This window comes from Labeo rohita, chromosome 10, assembly GCF_022985175.1.
Source record: "Labeo rohita strain BAU-BD-2019 chromosome 10, IGBB_LRoh.1.0, whole genome shotgun sequence".
Taxonomy (NCBI): Eukaryota; Metazoa; Chordata; class Actinopteri; order Cypriniformes; family Cyprinidae; genus Labeo; species Labeo rohita.
This window is the reverse complement of record NC_066878.1, coordinates 19,753,728-19,772,826: the sequence shown is the minus strand read 5'-3', so window position 1 is coordinate 19,772,826 and position 19,099 is coordinate 19,753,728. Positions and strand designations below refer to the sequence as shown.

Sequence of the window (19,099 nt, the reverse complement as noted above, 5' to 3'; positions counted from 1 at the left end):
GCAGAGCAGGGGATATAGAACAAAAACGAAACTGTCAAGAATGTTTTCCTATGCCTATGATTGTGCATCCTTGAACCGCAGCTTTGAGAGGCTCGTCAAGCAAAATCAATTCAAGAGTTTGGGTGAACTTCACAAGGAATGGACTGCGGCTGGGGTCAAGGCATCAAGAGCCACCACACACAGACGTGTCAAGGAATTTGGCTACAGTTGTTGCATTCCTCTTGTTAAGCCACTTCTGAACCACAGACAACGTCAGAGGTGTCTTACCTGGGCTAAGGAGAAGAAGAAATGAACTGTTGCCCAGTGGTCCAAAGTGCTCTTTTCAGATGAGAGCAAGTTTTGTATTTCATTTGGAAACCAAGGTCCTAGAGTCTGGAGGAAGGGTGGTTAAGCTCATAGCCCAAGTTGCTTGAAGTCAGTGTTAAGTTTCCACAGTTTGTGATGATTTGGGGTGCAATGTCATCTGCTGGTGTTGGTCCACTGTGTTTTTGAAGACCAAAGTCACTGCACCCATTTACCAAGAAATTTTAGAGCACTTCATGTTTGCTTCAGCTTTTTAAAGATGCTGATTTTATTTTCCAGCAGGATTTGGCACCTGCCCACACTGCCAAAAGCACCAAAAGTTGGTTAAATGACCATGGTGTTGCTGTTGGTGTGCTTGACTGGCCAGCAAACTCACCAGACCTGAACCCCATTGAGAATCTATGGGTTATTGTCAAGAGAAAAATGAGAAACAACAGACAAAAAAATGCAGATGAGCTCAAGACCACTGTCAAAGAAACCGGGGCTTCCGTACCACCTCAGCAGTGCCACAGACTGATCACCTCCATGCCACGCCAAATGAGGCTGTAATTAAAGCAAAAGGAGGCCCTACCAAGTATTGGGTACATATACAGTAAATAAACATACTTTCCAGAGAGCCCACAATTCACTAAAAATGTTGTTTTTTTGTTTTTTTTTATTGGTCTTATGAAGTATTCTAATTTGTTGAGAACCAAAGACTTAAACTACTTCAGTCTGTGTGCACTGAATGTATTTAAAACACAAGTTTTACAATGTGAGTTGAATTACTGAAATAAATGAACTTTTCCATGACATGCTAATTTATGAAGAGATTCACCTGTATATTGGTACGGCTGTAATTCGATTGCAGGTAATCACAGCTTGCCAATATACAGCCATATCTCAAGTCTATGAGTGTGACCTCGGATTCAAATCTGAAGTTTACAGTTTAACAGCTGAGCCCAAACCTCCATGACTAATTCCAAAATGTCACTTTAGAACTAGTAACAGGAATGCTGAGTTGCTTCACTGAAAGCTTATTGTATTACTCTATTAAAAGCTTACTGTATTATGTAGAATATTGTGAGAGAGAGATAGACTGGCGAGTATGATTACCTGCATCTGATACAGCATTCATTCTTCAGATCAGTCTCGTATCCACAATAAACATTAGTTTGAATATCTGCCGTGGAAAGTGTTCTTTTGCTGTGTCAAGCTGTTGTTGAAACTAAAAATAACTTCCATTTACAAAGTTTACTTTTCAGTGTAAAAGGTTTTCAAGATGGCGCTGCGTGCGAACGCTCTGAGCTCTTGGACATACAGCAGCGTTTTTTTTGTTTGTTTGTTTTTTTGTGTATTAAGTATACTTTCTCAAGTACGGAGCCAACTGTTACAATACAGTTGCGCAGAACTGCTTGAAATTGGGAATCGATGTCAGGATTATACCCTAGGAAACTTAAATTCTATCTCCTCAGAGATTCGGAGCCCCGGAGAGCCCAGCAGAAAGATCATCACCCTGCTTGTGAGGCATCGGAGGCGGTGCAGAGAAAGGAAGCAGAAGCGAGGAAAGAGAGCCGGCGTGCGGGCCAGGCTACAAGCTAATCCAAACAGACCAACACCAAAGACTTTTCCTCACGAGCTCCCAGTCATTCAGTGACGAAATCAGATTTTGAACAACTGTGTGATGGTAATCACAGAAACTTGGCTGGATAGCGCTGTTCCCGATGCGGCAATCAAGCTAGCGGGTCGCTCTGTTTACCGAGCAGATAGAACTGCTGACTCCAGTAAGAACAAGGGAGGGGGAGTGTGTATATATGTTAATAATGCCTGGTGTACATCTGTGGACATTATTAGGACACATTGCTCCCCTGACTTTGAATATATGTCTCTAAAATGCAGACCTTTTTATACACCAAGAGAGTTTACTGCTATTGTCATCACAGCTGTTTGTATCTTACCACAAGCTAATGCTAAGCTAGCCCTTGAGGAGTTGCATGAAGCTATTAACAGCCAACTGAGTGCATATCCAAAAGGAGCAGTGATCATAGCAGGCGACTTCAATCAGGTGGACTTAAAAACTATGATGCCCAAACTACACTCCAACATAAATTTTCCAACCAGAGATAAGAATATACTGGATCAAGTATACACGAACATCACAGGAGCCTATAAAGCTGCCTCATCTCCACACCTTGGCCTTTCCGACCACATCTCCATACAACTGACTCCATCATACAGACCTCTCACCTGTAGAACAAAAACAATTCTTAAAACTGTCTGGAGTGAAGAGTCTGCCTCAAGGCTGCAGGATTGTTTTGAAAACACAGACTGGGATTTGTTTGCTCAGAGCACAGACTTGGAGGGCTATACTTCATCTGTTTTTGCATATATAGCTTTCTGTACTGACACCAAAACCAGCAGGATGTTCCCAAACCAAAATCCATAGTTTGACGGGATGTGCATTCTCTGCTTAGGGCAAGGAATTCTGCCCACAGGTCAGGGAACAGGTTGGCTTACAGTAATGCCCGAAGAGAATTGAAGAAAGGCATTAAGGAAGCCAAAGACAGATACCAGCAGCGTATAGAGGGCCACTTCAAAAATAACAACCCCCGCAGCATGTGGAGAGGGATTAAAGCTCTGACGGACTACAAGAACAGCACCGCAATGACACCACACTTCCTGACACCCTAAATCAGTTCTTTGCGCAATTTTACAATCACATCAGCAGAGGAGAAACTCAGACAGCACCACCATGCAGAGACCAGTCAGTACTCGTCTTTGAATGTCACCAGGTGAGATTCACTTTCAGAAGGATTGACGCTGATAAAGCGCCAGGACCAGACAGGATACCAGGCCGTACACTGAAGTTATGTGCTGATCAACTAGTTGGGGTGTTGATCAGCACCACCAAAACCAGGAAAACGACACCACCACCCCCCCCTTTACATAAATGATGATGAGGTTAAGAGGGTTAACGACATCAAATTACTGGGTCTACACATTACAAAGGATTTAACATGGACTATTAACACTCTACACTTGGTGAAGAAATGGAACAGGAACAGTTTCTTTCCCAGAGCAGTAGCCTGTATTACACCCCCTCCCCAAAAAACACACTCACACAACTGTTGAGGACTGCTCCAATGTTTATAGAACATTTTCATAATATTTACAAAACATTGTAAACACTGTATTATTTGCTGTCATTACTATTTTTATTATTCATGTTGTGCAATATATATATATATATATATATATACACTACCATTCAAAAGTTTGGGGTCAGTACATTTTTATTGTTTCTTTTTTTTTTTTTTTTTTTTTTTTTGAGAAATTAATACTTTTATTCACCAAGGATGTATTAAGTTAATAATTAAAAGTTTACTAAAAGTTAATAATAAATAATTTACATTGTTATAAAATATTTATATTTTGAATAAACACTGTACTTTTTAAACTTGTTATTCATGAAAGAATCCTGAAAAAAAAAATTACAGGTTCCAAAAAATATTTGGCAGCATAACTGTTGATATTATCCAACATTGATCATTCTAATAATAAATACGCATATTAGAATGATTTCTGAAGGATCATGTGACACTTAAGACTGGAGTAACAGCTGATAAAAATTCAGCTTTTCATCACAGGAATAAATTCTATTTTAAAGTATGTTAAAATAAAAAACATTATTTTTTATTGTAAAAACATTTTACAATATTACTGTTTTTTTTTTTTTTAATCAAATAAATGCAGCCTTGTTGAGCATAAGAGACTACTTTAAAGACTATTACAAGTCTTACTGACCCCAAACTTTTGAACGGTAGTGTATATATATATATATATATATATATATATATATATAATTTTTTTTTTTATCCTTTTTTTGCACTAATGAACATGCACTGCACTTTCTCTTTACTGTTCTTATTGCTGCTGTTCTCTCTGAGAGCTACCAAACATATTTCGTTGTACTACTACAATGAAAATAAAGTCTTATACTTTACTTTACCGCTGACTCATAAAATCAGTCTCTTACAGGCAGCCATGAATATAAAAAATACTATGTATGAAAAAATTGCAGATACTTACTCTGAACTTGAAATGATTCTCCGATGTCAAAAAAGTATCACATCTGAACACCTTTCTCTTTTATCTTATCGGACTGTACCAAACAACAGAGGGGGAGGATGATCTGATTTTATCAGAATCTTGAGTCCTGTTATGTAAATGAATGTTCGAAGTGTAGTAATGACTTTCTCTGTAAAACAAAAATAAAACCGCATTCCATATAAACGTTTCAGTTTTAATCTTCTTTCATTTTCAGCATATGTTTCTATTTTGCTTCAGTCATGTGATTTACAGGAATCAGCTTGAAGTAGTAAAACTGAAGTATGTGTAAAATTGGGCAGGTACTCTGTCAAAAGAAGTCAAACAAGAAAAATATATATATATGGACACTATACTTTATCTGCTTCCATGAAATTTTAATAAATTGCAATATTTTAACCAAATATTGCCTTTATCGGGCAAAAAGTACAACAAATATCAAGGAATTTTATATTCAAATAAACCCTCACACCTGATAACTAATTATTCAATAATCAAAAAGAAGACATCAGACAATTACTGAAAAGGACACATTCAAAAATCCAAAGAACAACTTAAGTAACAAGCCAGAAATTAATTAAAGGAATAGTTATACATTGTGCAACTTTTCATCCTACTTGTTAAATGAGAAGTCTTCCCATTAGTCAATTTAATATAATTAGTAGGATACATCTGATACAGTGTAGAAAAAAATAATTAATTGAGAGGTTTTAAAAAAGATGTCATGCAGAAAATTGGATTAAAAAGGTATCTGAATGGTGTGTAAATATTAGAGTTGAGCCGGATACTCGGCTGAAACGAGTATCCGGCACGGATAAAGCACTTTTGCCGAGTACGAGTATCATACGAGTAATACGAGTCAATATCTGTGCTCGGATTGAATAAAAATTCTCATTGGGTAGTTTACTGTGTCTGCGTTCTGTGATAGGCTAGTCACAGCGCCCCTCCCCTACACATGTACAGATTTATTGTGTTGCTGTGTCCCGCTCTGCTCACACACACAGAGAATAGTGATGGGAAGTTCGGATCATTTTACCGACTCGGTCCTTTGAGTTTCGTTCAGCAAAATGAACGAATCTTTTTTCGAGTCATTTCGTTCATTTCGTTCATTTTAGCAAAATATAATTAAAATGTTATGTTTTACCTCCCTAACACATCTACTGCTTACACAAACGTTGATCACACTACAAACAAAACAAAACTATAATGCTATAAGAAACAGAAAAGATTTATTCATTGTTTACCTGGGTCTTTAGTCTATGATTCGCTCGCCTCTTATCTGACAAGTTTTCGGGTTTGAGTCGTTCGTTCATCACGTGACAGCTCCATAAGGTGAACGAACGACTCTAAAACAGGTGAACTAATTCCAGTACAGAACCTAATAGGATGTTGCGCATGCGCGACTAAACGAATCACTCTCCGAGGCGACTCGTTCGTCCCGAGTCACATTAAAGATTCATTCAAAATGAACGAATCGTTCAAGAACGACCTGTTCTCTCCCTCAGTCACTCAGGTTTGCGGGTTTTTTTCCGTTAACGTTTAGGGTTTCTTCAGCTTCAGGTTTGTTTTTTACTTTGGTTTGTTTGTAGTACTTACTTTTTAACCAGTAGAGTTTTGGTAAATGTGGGGTTTGTTCAGACGTGGTGCTTGGTAAAAGCGACTCGCGTCTCTGCCTGTCGGAGAATTTTTTTTTTCTTTTTTAAACCGTCAGCTGGCTCTGACCAGTTTTTTTTACTTCACGCACTGAGTGTCTGACACTTTCTTTCTGTATTTCATAAATAAATAAATAAATAAAAAAAGGAAGTAGTGGTATTACAAATTAATTAGTTACACACACACACACACACACACACACACACACACACACTCACACATACCTGGTGTGGAAATAAAAAAAAATAAAAAAGAACCAAAAAAAAATAAATAAATAAATAAATAAATAAAAAATCACACTGCTCAAGGTTAAAAAAAGAAAGTTATGTTGAAATGAAAACTCTTGTTCCTTACATTTTACTTCATAATTGCAATCGCATGTGTTGTATTCATTGTTGCAAAACTTGTTCTGTATATAGTTCGTTTGTTATCATGATCAAAACCACTGATCTGAAGCTCAATGCTGATGCTGTCATGTAAATAGTTTTCTAATCAGCAATAAATATAACAATTTCTGATCAACCCATATCTTGCTTAAAATAACATACCGGTTAAAGCCCCGCCCATTTCAAGACAACATGGCCCACTTCCAGGTTAAATCCCACCCACTTCCGGGTTAGGCCCCGCCCACTCCGAGTACAGATACAGATACAGATAATTCATATGCTTAACAGATACAGATACAGATACAGATAATGCTGTACTTGCTCATCCCTAGTAAATATAAATCAGAGAGAGTGTGTCTAAAATTTTGAAATCCCTTAGGAGAAATAAAAGTAGACACAAATGAGACACAAGAAATACTTGAGACAAAAAGATTCTAAAGTAAGAATGTAGACATACATAGAATTGTCACGGACACTAACAGGCAAGATAGGTATTTCAACAAAGGTATGTTTATTAAATCACAGCAGAGCAAAACTTGAAACAGAGAAGATTCCGGCAGAGGTGAGTGGATCTGGTAAGACTTGACTTTGACTTGAATGATGAATAAATAATGATACTTGATTCCTTGTTGCAGGATGACTGGGCTGGATCCGATGACTGAAGCACACACACACACTGCTGACTGGACTGGAGAGACAAGGACGACAGGACTAAAACACAAGAGAGAACAGGTAAGTATTCACAGGTAGGTATAGTTTGTGACTTCTTGACGTTAGGCACAATATGTCCGCTTCGTATGAACGAGCCCGGACAGAGACTGAAGTGTGGTGTGTGCTTAAGTAGGTGAATGGTAATTAGGTGCAGGTGCTTAGAATTCCGGTGATTGAGATCGCTGGATGTGAGTGGTGGAAGAGCCTGGCCAATCCGTGACATTACCCCCCTCCCCACGGCCCGCTCCTGAGGGCCGACCTCTCCGGCGTCGAGGTGGTCTGCCTCTTCCTCGCGGTGCCGGATATTCTGGGTGAGCAGCATGGAACTCGTCAGTGAGAGTGGGATCCAGGATGTCGTCGCGAGGGACCCATGATCTCTCCTCAGGACCAAAACCTTCCCAATCCACTAGATACTCGAGGCGACCACCACGACACCGGGACCTCAGAATCTCCTTGACTGAGTAGATGGATCCTTCCTCTAGTACCATTGGAGGAGGGGGTTCCTCTTCGTGGCCAGGCTCTGTGGAGGGAAGCAGAGGTTCGTGACATGGTTTGAGGAGTGATACATGAAATGTGGGGTGAATCCTGTAGTGAGGTGGAAGTTGTAATTTGTATGTGACGGGGTTGACCTGTTCCAGGATGGTGAAGGGACCAACAAATCTGGGACTGAGTTTCTTGGAGGGCAGACGCGGGCGGATGTCCCTGGTCGAGAGCCAGACCTTCTGTCCAGGAGTAAAGGTGGGACCAGGGATCCTTCTTCGGTCGGTGACCGCCTTGGTCCTGCGCACTGCCCTCTGCAGATGATTGTGAGCGGTGTCCCAGACTCTCTCGCTCTCCCGGAACCAGTGATCCACTGTGGGGACATCAGATGGTTCTCCATTCCACGGGAAGAGCGGGGGCTGAAATCCTAAGACACATTGGAAAGGAGTAAGTCCCGTGGAAGGTTGCCGCAGTGAATTCTGTGCGTATTCCGCCCAGCCCAGAAACTGGTTCCAGGAGTTCTGGTGGCCATGACAGAAAGTCCGAAGGAACCGCCCCACCTCCTGGAGATTTTCCTCTCGGTCTGTCCGTTGGTTTGTGGGTGGTACCCGGATGAGAGACTGACGGTCACACCTAGGAGCTTGAAGAAAGATTTCCACACTCGAGAGATGAACTGAGGACCTCTATCTGATACAATATCCTCAGGAATTCCATAATATCGGAAGACATGATTGAAGAGACATTCAGCGGTTTCCATAGCTGTGGGCAATCCTTTCAAAGGTAGCAGACGACAGAACTTGGAAAAGCGATCGACAACGACCAGGATGCAGGTGTTTCCATCAGATGAGGGGAGATCTGTCATGAAGTCAACTCCTAGGTGTGACCAGGGGCGGTTTGGAATTGGCAAGGGATGGAGTTTACCTGCGGGGAGATGACGTGGACTCTTGGACATGGCGTATTCTTTACAGCCTCGCACATAACGTCTAACATCCCTTGCCATATCGGGCCACCAGGAGCGTTAGGATAACAGCGAGAGAGTGCTGTTGGCCCCAGGATGACCGGTGCCCAGAGAGACGTGAGTGGAATGGATTAGATCTACCCATTGTGTCCGAGGGATAAATTGACGTCCTGGAGGGCAGCCCGGCAGAGTCCTGGGTTCGGGAGTGGCGACGGCTGGAGGAGAGGTCCATTCGATAGGACTGACAATGAGGTGAGTAGGTATGATGTTGGAAGGAGTTTCAGACATTTCTTCGGGTTCAGAGAGATGAGAAAGGGCATCTGCACGGACATTTCTTGATCCTGGACGATATGAAATGGAGAAATGAAACCTGGTGAAGAAGAGAGCCCATCTTGCTTGGCGGGGACAGAGTCGTTTGGCATCGCGAAGGTATTGCAGATTTTTATGATCTGTGAAAACCTGGAATGGATGAGCAGCTCCCTCCAACCAATGTCGCCACTCCTCAAGGGCTAGCTTGATGGCCAATAATTCCCGGTTTCCGATGTCATAATTAACTTCTGCCGGGCTGAGCTTCTGTGAGACGTAGGCGCATGGATGAAGGCGTGCAGGGGTACCATGGTACTGTGATAGTACAGCTCCAACTCCTGTGTTTGATGCATCCACCTCCACCACGAAAGGGAGATCGGGGTCAGGATGGGTGAGTAGTGGAGCTTGTGTGAAGGCTTCTTTCAGGGTTTGGAATGCTTTTGATGCTTCGGGTGTCCAAATGAGGGCTCATGGGTGTCCTTCCCCTCGTCCATGCGGACCCCATGACGGTCGATGATATATCCAAGGAAGTGAATAGATGGTTGATGAAATGAACATTTCTCTGCCTTCAGATACAGCTGATGGTCACGTAACTTCTGCAGGACCTGCGCAACGTGTTGGCGATGTTCGGCCTCACTCCGGGAGTAGATTAATATATCGTCTATATAGACTATGACGAATCGGTGCAGGAACTCCCGGAGTACTTCATGGATTAAGTTTTGGAATACGGAGGGGGTGTTTACTAATCCATAAGACATGACCTGATATTCATAATGGCCAGTAGGGGTCACGAAGGCGGTCTTCCACTCATCCCCCTCACGTATCCGGATCAGGTTGAGGTCCAACTTGGTGAATATCCGCGCTGTGCGTAGCTGTTCCAGAGCCGCAGGGACGAGAGGAAGGGGATAACGAAACTTGACAGTGTAACGGTTGATGGCTCGGTAGTCGATACAAGGACGCAGCCCTCCATCCTTCTTGGACACAAAGAAGAAGCTGGAAGCTGCGGGAGAAGTGGATGGCCGTATGTACCCCTGACTTAGCGCCTCCTTGATGTATTCCTCCATGGCCTTACTCTCAGGAAGTGACAACGGGTAAATCTTTCCTTTGGGCAACGCTGCATCTGGAACGAGGTCAATGGCACAGTCCCATGGCTGGTGAGGAGGTAGCTAGGAAGCTCTCTTGGGGCAAAACACATCACTGAAGTTGGAATAAATCGAGGGAATCTTGACTGACTGGTTAGCCACAGGACTTTCAACGAATGTCACACAGACTGAAATGGGTTTCTGGATTGGTCGAGGAAGGTCAGGGAAACAGTTTGATAACATTCCTTACCCCATCTTTGTACTTCACCAGTGCCCCAAGAGAGAATGGGATCGTGCTTCACCAGCCACGGGCGCCCCAGAATGACGTCGACAGTAGCGCCCTCCAGAACCAGCAGTTGAATCCTCTCCGCATGAAATAGTCCGAGTTGCAGGGTAATCTCTTCACATTTGCGTTGAATTTGTCTTCGGGACAGTAGTTCTCCTGTTATTGAGTGTATCTGATATTTGTTTGATGTGGTGGTGGTACGGAGTTTGAGCTGGCGGCAGGTTGCGATTTTTCTTTATTACATTGGAGTGTTTCACCTTTAACCCTTTCACACGTAAGTTTAATGCTGCGTTCACGCCATATCGTAATTACCGTAATTTCGAGATGACAACATGTGAAGTTCTACTCGGAGCTGTTCACATTCTCAGACTCGGAATTATGCTTTTCTATGGCAACACTATCAATGCCTAAACAGAGCCTACATTGGTCAGGTGGTACAATTCCAAGCTCTCAGTGGTTCACAAGTTGATGTGAACGCTTTTTACAAGTTGGAATCTCATAAATACAGGAATTCCAATAACGCACCTTGAAACAGGGGCATTGCTAGACCTAAAGCTCTACTGGGGCACAGGCCCCCACTGCTTTTTCTATCACTTTTGTCTTGAAAGCATGCTTTGTGCAAGAAGTGTGCAATACAATGCACTGTACAAACTTCCATTGCTTAAATCACAATTCCTTCAGTGCAACAACACTAAGGAAGGTAAACGTATGTATGTATTTAAAAATATTTAAGTATCTTTGACATTTACATTGCTTAATGCATAAATGGCATACACTGTATGGAAATAAAAGCAGAGAGAATTTTTTCTTTAACTTCTGCATTCTTCCACATTACACAGTGATATCAATGAATAATTACATCTTTTTAAGAATTTACAATTACGGTGTTTCAAGAAACCAGTCATTTTATAGCTGCAACTAAAATAAAGAGCATATTTAATCTAGAAAAAAAACCCTTTATTTTCATTAAAATGTACTGCCTATAATAGCACATATCTCATCATCTCTCCTTTTTGCTTCCCGTTCCCTGCTTCGCACAAACAAAAAAGTAAATAAATAAAAAAATCTGATGTCCATCTACAGAAGCCAATAATGATAGAGTCAAAATAAGATGATTGATAAGATGATTGAGTTTGTGTTTTCAGTTAAAGTGCGTGAGCGAGCAAGACCTGAATTGGGTGTGTCTAAGAAGGGAAACATACAAAATGTGCAGGGCAGGGGGCCTCCGGGGCAGGTTTGAAAACCCCTGCACGAGAGTACCCGTGCTTCATAGCTGTAACATAACTTTTTTTTTTATGCATTGAAAAGTTTGTTATGTACAGCCCATTCTGCATGCATGCAAACACAGTGTTAAGGAAATAACCCTGTTTTTGGCAGTTAAATGAATAAGCCTCAGGCTGATGGAAATTTCATTCACATCTATTCAGTGGAATGCAAATAAAACCCCAAATGTATGTTACGTTTATCAAAAGTCATTTTGCTTATTCTGTGGTTGAACTGGATCATACCAGCAGCGAAGACATCGGTTAAGAAAATGGGATGAAATACATTAAGTATATTTAACATATTTAATTATTGCAGGAATTATTGTATAATGTTCTGAGTTTGCATTTCATTGTTTTTATTCATTTTAAGTAACAGTGATTAGGTTTTGTACAGGTGACATGAGTAAATGACATTTGCACCATAAACACCATGCTCACACAACACACACAACGCCTCTGCACTTACTCCCAATTTCATTCAACGTATGAACAGAAGAGCTGTCAGGCAATACATGAGAAAACAAAAAAATAATAATTACTTGTTAATGTTACTTTACTCTAGCTCTACTACCGAGTTAACATTTGGTGTGAAAGTATGTTGCACTATGTAACCTGTGGTGGATGTGCCAGAACTGCAACTGATAGCATATACGCTATAGCACAATTCTAAGATATTTCTTTAAAAGAAGATTGTGGAAACATTTTATTCGTCCACGATCAAAAATCGTCATATCGCACAAATTCTGTCATAATGTATTATTACCCTCTGCAGGTGGATCCGCCTGTTTCACGTTTCATTCATCACCACGTAACACTGTCATTTTATGCATTTATGGATTCAGTAGGTCAAAGTCGAAGTCTCCTCATATAAACATAATCTTTTGTACTATTATTGTAAACCTTTTTTCCATCCACTCATTAAATATTTCTATATTTCATCCAGGAATTCTATATATATATATAACACACTATAATGTTTTTTGTCCTTTTCATACAAATTTCAACAGTAATACATTCCAACAAATCATCAATGACTCCTGTCATGTTCTCCACCACCTTATACTATTGTCTATTGTCCAGATATATCATCACACCTCCTCTTCTATTCATTCTATTTATATAACTTAATTCATAACCATCAGTCACAAAATCCACACCTTTCTCAAAACATCTAACCAGTCAGAATGATTTTTGTCTTGAAAAGACTATTTTATTCACTTACGTCAGAAACAGCGAATATCTTAAAAACTGGCTGTTGCATTGTTATAATTCGTAAAAGTTTTACCTGCCAACTGGCGACTGATACGGTAACATATGCTTGCCAATGCCGATTTTTACTCGCATTTGGCGCTTGGCAAGTGTTAATTTTAGGCCCTGATGCTACTCCCTTGCGAGGTTCACCAGCCAAAGCTGCCACCTCTGGGGGTTCTGCAGCGGGCGCTGCCTCCTCAGGAGGTTCTACAGCAGGAGCCACTGCCTCCACAGTAAAATGTGAACCAGACAGCAAAAAGCCTGGTAAATATATTCCTCCAGAGACCAGTGTATTTTCCCACCAGGAAGCCATGAGCAAAAAGGTTAATTTATTTCCACTCTAAAAATGTCCTTAAGTGCCACATCATTAAAAGCAACTAAATGGCACAGTCCACAAAAATCCTCAACATGAGGATTGCCTGTTTGTGACCATGTCTTTGTCTTCGCTATTTAATAAAAGCTTGCATATGGATCGGCTCGCTTCACGTCTCCCTCGCTGTGTTACAGAATACTCGGCCATACAAGGATCCAGCAGCTTTTCAAACAGACATTCTACAGGTATGGACACAACCAAGATACTTTTCAGACTTAAGCAAGGCCCGTGATCTCTGGAGCAACATGTTTGTGAGTTTCTAGCTATCGCAAATTATTCTGATCTCCCTGACTGTGTTTTGACTGAGATTTTCTGTGACGGAGTTAACCAACCACTAAGTTCTGTGCTCAGATGCAAGGGTCCACGCTCATCTCTCACTGCTTTTTTGGATTATGCTTTATTGACTGTTGGCTCTTTGTTCACTGTGGGTGTCGCAGAGGAGGAACGCAACGTCGCGACCATGCCGGTGATGGCGGCCGCGACATTAAGTCAGCCAGGAACCCAGGGACACTCTAGTATAATGATCGATACTCCGGTGTTGAGTCCCGCTCATGAAATGGCGGCCGCACCAGAGCACGCTCATGTAATGGCGGTGACAGCGGAGCCCGTTCACAAAATGGTGGCGAAGACAAAGCTCCGTCATGTCACTGCTGCCATACCAGAGTCATGTAACGTCACAGCTGTGTTTCCTGAGTCAAGTCAAGTCAGAGCTGCTCTTCTCGTGTCAAGTCAAGTTACAGCTGTTGTTTCCGAGTCAAGTTACAGCTGTTGTTTCCGAATCAAGTCAAGTTACAGCTGTTGTTCCCAAGTCAAGTCAAGCTACAGCTATTGTTCCTGAGTCAAGCAAAGTCAAAGCTGTTGTTCCTGAGTCATGCAAAGTCAAAGCTGTTGTTCCTGAGTCAAGCAAAGTCACAACTTATCTTCATGAGTCAAGCAAAGCCACAGCTTTTCTTCATGAGCCAAGTCAAGTTACTGCTGTTGTTTCTGGGTCAAGTTACGTCTCAGCTGGTTGTCCAGAGTCAAGTCACGTCTTGTCTGACCTCCCAGATCTTCATCACGTCAGATTGTCCAGAGTCTCACCGCGTCATGTCAGATCGTCCAGAGCCTCGTCACGTCACAACAGATCATCCAAAGTCTCGCCACGTCATGTCAGAGTCTCGCCACGTCACGTCAGATCATCCAGAGTCACGTCACATCCCATCTGCTGCACCCAGTTCATCAAGGTCAGGTCATCATTACCCCAATCTGGTATCCAGCTTGAGGGATGCACCGCTGATGTCTGCATGCTCAGCCGGTATCCCCAAACCTACTCACCTCACCCCTCCTGTTCTTGAACTGATTCCCCTGTCTGCAGCGCTTCCCATGTTGGGAATCGCTTTGTGGTGTATCTGGGCCGCATTCCACCACTGAGTCTCCAGAAGTGGCTGCTTACGCTGCAGAGCCTCTGGAGGTGGCAGCGTATGCTGTGGCATCCTCAGCGGCTGAGAGGCCCACCGCAGTTTCCCCCGGAGGTGGCGGCTGAGTTTGCGGAACCTCGTAAAATGGGGACGTCTGCTCTAGCTCCCTGCATGGTGGTAGCGCCCAGCAACACACACCCAGCCTCTAGATCATTGTTTTGTCCTGTTCCGGCCATGTAGGCCATGTGTGAACTCTCTGTCCATCCTGTCCAGGCCATAGAAGCCATGTATGAACTCTCTGCCCCTCCTGTCACAGCTAGGGAGGCCGTCATTTAACTCTCTGTCCATCCTGTTCCGGCCATGGAGGCCATGTATGAACTCTCTGCCCCTCCTGTCATGGCTATGGAGCCCGTCATAGAACTCTCTGCCCCATCCGTCTCAGCCAAGAACACCAATCATAAACTGTCTACCTGCTCAGCTCCCACAGAGACTGCTCATAAGTCCTCTGCATTCTCTGCCTCTCTCCTCGTTTCTCTGTCTATCTCTTCTGTCTCTGTTCTCCCCAGGTCCCAGTCTCTGCCGTGGGTCTCTGTTCCATCTACTTTGTCCTGGTGGTCGTCTGCTCCGCTGTGGTGGTCTGCTCAGGCCTGGTGGTCTCCTGCTCCGTCTGCCCTGCCATGGTGGTCTCCTGCTCCCTCTTCCCTGCCATGGTGGTCTTCTGCTCCGCCCTGGAGGGCTTCTGCTCCGTCTGCTCCACCCTGGAGGGCCCCTGCGCCTCCTGCTTCACCCTGGAGGGCCCCTGCACCTCCTGCTCCGCCCTGGTGGGATCCTGCTCCGCCCTGGAGGGCATCTGCTCAGCCCACCCTGGTTCCCTGCTCTGCTGGTCCTGCCTCAGTCCCTAGGTCCTCCACATGGACCTGGCCCTCCAACCCTCGCCTTGTCTCGCCCCTGCCCCAATGCTCCCCTGGTTTGTTTGTTGGAGTGTCTGGAAGCCGCTCCTTGGTGGGGGGCTCTGTTATGAATCCTGTCCGGTCTGCCTGCCACCAGAGGTCGCCTGTGTGTTTCCAAGTTTCCTAGTTCCCTAGTTCCCTAGTTTAGCATTCTCGCCTTGTTTCCTTGTTTTGTCTGTGCTGCTGCCTGCCCTGTGGATATCTCGCTTATTTTCGGATTTCCTTTTGCCTTGCCCCTTGGATTACGTTCGCCGTTCATCGACCCTCACCTGCTTCATGGACTACTCTCACGTCTTGCCTATGCTGTACCTGTCTGCTATTGTTCTACCCTGCCTGTTTGTGACCATGTCTTTGCCTTTGCTATTTAATAAAAGCTTGCATATGGATCCACTCCCTTCACATCTCTTTCTCGTTTTTTCTCTCCGTTTGCCACTATCAACAATTTTGTTTAACATCCTTTTGAATTTGATATAAGTGCCTTCCTTTCCCTTCTCCATTCCACCTCTCTTGCCACTTTTGATTTATTCTCTCCCATATTACACTGTTTAACTCTGATTTTGCTAACACTTACTTGCATTTCTATATTTCCTTTTGTTAACGTTTCCTTTTTGCTAATCTATCTGCCATTTCATTCCCCTTTATCCATACATGACCTGGAACCCATCCTATATTAATGACTTTTTGAATAGAATGATCTTAGACTAAAGATGATGCCAAATCTGAGCATATCAAAACTTTGTCCTGTCCTGTCTTTTCCACCCATTGTAATGCCATTAACATGGCCAGCATCTCCACTGTATAAATCCCTGAATTATCAGATGTTCTTCTGTTTATTCCTTTACTTCTATTTGGTATCACCATCTCCAAACCTGTTACTTTGGTCTCTGGATTCTTAGCACCATCCGTATAAATCTGTATATATTCATAATAGAGCTGCAGCGATTTGTTGACGTCATAGATTATGAAAATACATTGATTGGCATGGAATGCGTCGACGCTGGCTGTCAAATGTGATAAAACTTCCTGTGTTATGACGTCATTTTTAAATGTGTCGCTCTAGTGTCCTAATACGGTTGTGACTTTAGCTGTTCATTCGAGCCCAGTCTCATGAAAATGGCTATAAATAGTACGCCAAATAAAAACAAAAATTCCGCTGTGTACGATTAATTGAAAAATAATCAATAAATTGGTCAACTAATCGAATAAAATCAATTGATTAGTCAGCAATAAAAATAATCGTTAGTTGCAGTTCTAATTCATAATATTTTTCCACTACCCAATTATTAAAGACTCGTTCCAAATTAATATCCTCATTTGCCTTCCTTTTTTCCTCTAACGCTACCTCAGGCCAGACTAGCTTCCACAGAGCAATTATTATGCCCTTGTAAACCTGCCCAGTAGTTAGCCATCAACTGCTTCCTTCTTAAATCTAGTGGCAATTCCCCCATTTCTACCTGTGTGGTCAAGACTGGTGTTGTTTTTAAAGCTCCACAACGTATTCTCAGAGCCTGGACTACATCTAATTTTTTTTATTGCGATTTAGCTGCCGACCCAAATGCTACTCTACCGTAATCAAAGACTGACTGTATTAGTGCCACATACATTCTTTTCAGTGATAATCTGCTCACACACTATTCTCTTTCCCTCAAACATCTCATTACACGTATTACCTTTTTGAACTTTTCTTCCTTCTTTTCTTCTTTCCTGATATGATCTGCAAATGTTAATTATGACTCAAAATAAATTTCTAGAAATTTAAAACTTCTGACCCTCTCTAAGTCTCTTCCATTCATTTGTAGCTTTATTCTTTCCGGAATTCTTTTCCTTGTGAAAAAGACTTAGTCTTTTCTATAGAAAACTGAAGCCCCCAATCATAACCCCTCTCAGCCACTATCAGTTGCTTCCTGTATTTTCCTGCTTACAAATTCCATATCTCTTCCTCTCTTCCACAGTGATCCATCATCTGCGAACAACGACTTTCCTATATCTTCTGGAACTTCCCCAAATGCATCAATGATCATAATAATGAAAAGTAACGGACTTATCACTCTCCCTTGAGGTGTGCCATTTTCAGCTATGTATTGATTTGACATGTCCATCCCAATTCTTACTTGTATTCTCCTCCCGAATAGAAAATCTTTTACCCAGTTAAACATCTTCTCTCCAATTTTATTCAGCTGACTCAGTGTTACTGATCTTCTCATTCTCCCTTCTTTTTTTTTCTTAACTATGTACAAATGCAAATGATTTAGCCATAACCTCTGCTTTCTTCTTGTTTGAAACTGCTATTTTCTCTTCATATGCCATAACGTTTTTTTTTTTTGTTTTTTTTTTAATCTTATCATTCCCCACACTTCTCCCACCGGTTTGGTTCTTCCTATTTCATCACAAAATTTCCTCCAGCTATTCCTCTTTGCTTGGTGTACTGTTCTTCTAACTACTGCTTGAGCCTTCTTGTACTGAATAACATTGCCAATTATGTGCACTTTTAAGCTTTATTTCTAACTCTTACTGCCTGAAAACACTCTTCATTCCTCCATGGCATCAATCTCAACTTATCATGTTTCTCCCCTTAGGGATAGCTTCATCTAATAATTGCAGAAGTGACCTGTTGTTAACATCATTGACCTCAATCCTCATCATTGCATCATCACTAAATTTCTTAAACGTTTCCCAGTCAGCTTTACTCAAATTCTATTTGTGAATCTACTGGTCCCACTTCCAATCTCCCACCCACTGAGCATATAACAGGGAAGTGATCTCGCCCTACCGTGGATGTTGTCCAGACTTCCCAATTACTAATTCCAGCCAGTAAATTAGACACTAACATTACATCTAATGCTGACTCAATCCCTGTTAATGCATTTATTCTAGTTCCTCTACCATCATTCAGACAGATCAATTCTCTTTCATCCATTAGTTCTTCAATCATCTTACCATTACTACAGTAAGGTGTATAGTTCCCCATATTGAGCTATGGGCACTGAAATCTGCACACCAGATTACTTTTTGTCTGTCTTGTCCTACTATTCTTAGTAGTTCCAACTTCTTACATGGATTGTAGTATTTAATAATGCTAATTACCCCTCTCCTTTTGTTACGGGGAGTGAGGGACGAGAGGCGAGCGGATCCATACGCGAGCTTTTATTACATGGGCGAGACAAAGACATAGTCGTACAGGCAGGGTCGATACAACAGCAAGCAGGTATATTAGGGCGATGCACAATAGGAGGCGGAGCAGAAGCCCTCCAGGGCGGAGGCGGAGCAGCCCTCCAGGGCAGAGCCAGAGGCGAAGCAGGAGGCCTCCAGGGCGGAGGCGGAGCAGGGGCCCTCCAGGGCGGAGCCGGAGCAGGAGGCAGAACAGGAGGCGCCGAGGCCCTCCAGGGCGGAACAGGAGGCGCCAGGGCCCTCCAGGGCTGAGCAGGAACCCGCGTCATGGACTGGGACCTGGGGAGAGCAGGGATAGAGGAGGCAGAGAGAATAAGGGGAGAAGCAGAGAGACCACAGGATAATGCCGCCTCCCTAGGAGGATCCACAGCCGAAGCTGACACCTCAGGAGGCATTGGCGCGGCTTCTCTGACAGGGAAGGCCTCCGGAGCAGACTTGAGACCA

General features: G+C 42.8%; 1 protein-coding gene across 2 annotated transcripts in view; it reads left to right on the top strand.

The window, feature by feature from the left end:
- Nucleotides 1-19,099, top strand: part of LOC127171652 (fish-egg lectin) — a 214,884-nt gene that overhangs the window by 172,389 nt on the left and 23,396 nt on the right. The gene's annotated exons all lie outside the window — the stretch shown is intronic.